This window comes from Alexandromys fortis, unplaced genomic scaffold, assembly GCF_014885135.2.
Source record: "Alexandromys fortis isolate MF-2015 unplaced genomic scaffold, M_Fortis_MF-2015_v1.1 scaffold_1, whole genome shotgun sequence".
Classification (NCBI taxonomy): domain Eukaryota; kingdom Metazoa; phylum Chordata; class Mammalia; order Rodentia; family Cricetidae; genus Alexandromys; species Alexandromys fortis.
This window is the reverse complement of record NW_026067927.1, coordinates 5,963,965-5,965,486: the sequence shown is the minus strand read 5'-3', so window position 1 is coordinate 5,965,486 and position 1,522 is coordinate 5,963,965. Positions and strand designations below refer to the sequence as shown.

At 39.5% G+C, this 1,522-nt stretch overlaps 1 pseudogene; it reads right to left on the bottom strand.

Annotated features, from left to right (window-relative positions):
- Positions 1-286: 286 nt before the first annotated feature.
- Positions 287-689, bottom strand: LOC126503051 (cytochrome c, somatic-like; annotated as a pseudogene).
- Between the last annotated feature and the right edge of the window lie 833 nt (positions 690-1,522).

Below are 1,522 nucleotides of genomic sequence, written 5' to 3'. Positions count from 1 at the left end.
AGGCTTAAATACCCTGCAGTCCATGGCCAACAGGTGAAAATCCCATCCTCTGATTCTCTAGGCTAGGCACAACTTCTAGTAACTTCAATTAGAAGGCTCTAGCAGGGAAGAGCAGCTGAAGGCCAAGACTCAATTAGTCCCAACAGTGTATATGTATGTAGCAATGCTAGTCAAAGGGGAAATGGCTAGAAACTTGAGAATATGGGACATGGGAGGCCTTCAAGAAAGGGTAGCTGGGAGGAGTGGGAGGAAGGAAAAGAGAGGAGGAAAAGTGTTATAATTACATTTAAATTAAAAACACATCTTTAAAAGTACCATGCAACCTTTGTTTTGTAATAAATAAGGCAGTGACTATTGCGTATTTATTACTACTACTATTATTATTATCCATAGCCTTTTAAAGATAAACTACCAGGTCTGTTCTTTCTCCCTTCTTTATCTCAGCAAAGATCAGTTTAGCCCCAGGGATGTCTTTTCTGGGGTTCTGCAAGTAATCTCAGTATATCCTCTCCCTAGCTGATACCTTTGCTTTTGTTTGCACGTGTGTAAGAGAATCCAGCAGCCCAACCTATCGTTCACCAGAACAGACTGTGGAGTTTTGGACCAGTCTTATCCTTGCTTCTCTTTTACCCAGTGTAGCAATGAGCAGTCTTCTGAACAAAAATCTTGCCTTTCTCAAAAGCACCCATTTTAATTCTGCAGTCACAGGACAACTCTTGGGAAGTTACAATCTGCAGTTGGATGTCCAGCTCTCTACAGCGTATTTGTGAAAAGCAGTAAAATGGAGAGGAGCCTTCAGATGGTTTCTACATATTCCTTTTCCACTTTGTGTTAACACTCCCTCCAGCTGCTAGCATTCCTTCTCAGGACAGTACGTTTGGAAATCAGGGTACCTATACTGATTGGGTTGTATGTTCTACAAATTTTAACAAAGGTATAATAGCATATATGACCTTTTTTTCCTGTCAGCTTGGCACAAACTAAGGTCATCTGAAAAGAGAGAACCTCTGTGGAGAAATTGCCTCTGTTAAATAACTCTACGGGCATGGCTGTGGGCTGTTCTCTTGATTAGTGAGATTAATGAGGAAGGGCCCAATCCACTATAAGAGATGTGACTTCTGGACAGGAGGTCCTGGCTATTTAAAAAAAGCACACTGATCAAGCTAGGAGGAACAAACCAGTGAGCAGAGTTGGGGGTTTTTAATTTTTTCTTCTTTTCCTTTGTAATGTGGACTTAATATTCTATAGCGTCTTTTTATTTCTGACTGAATCATTTCTCATTGATTCAGTGAATAATATCCCATTGTTTGGATTTACCGAAGTGTATATTAATCTAGTGTAAGGTGTGTAGCTTGCTTCCATGGTTGTCAATTACAAATAATGCTTCTGTACACCTTTTCATACAGACTTTTATGGGGACATAATTTAATTGTTTGGGGTAAATACTAACGACTGTAGTGTCTTGATCACAAAAAAATATGTTTAGCTTTGTGAGAAATTGTCACACTGTCTTCTAAAGTGA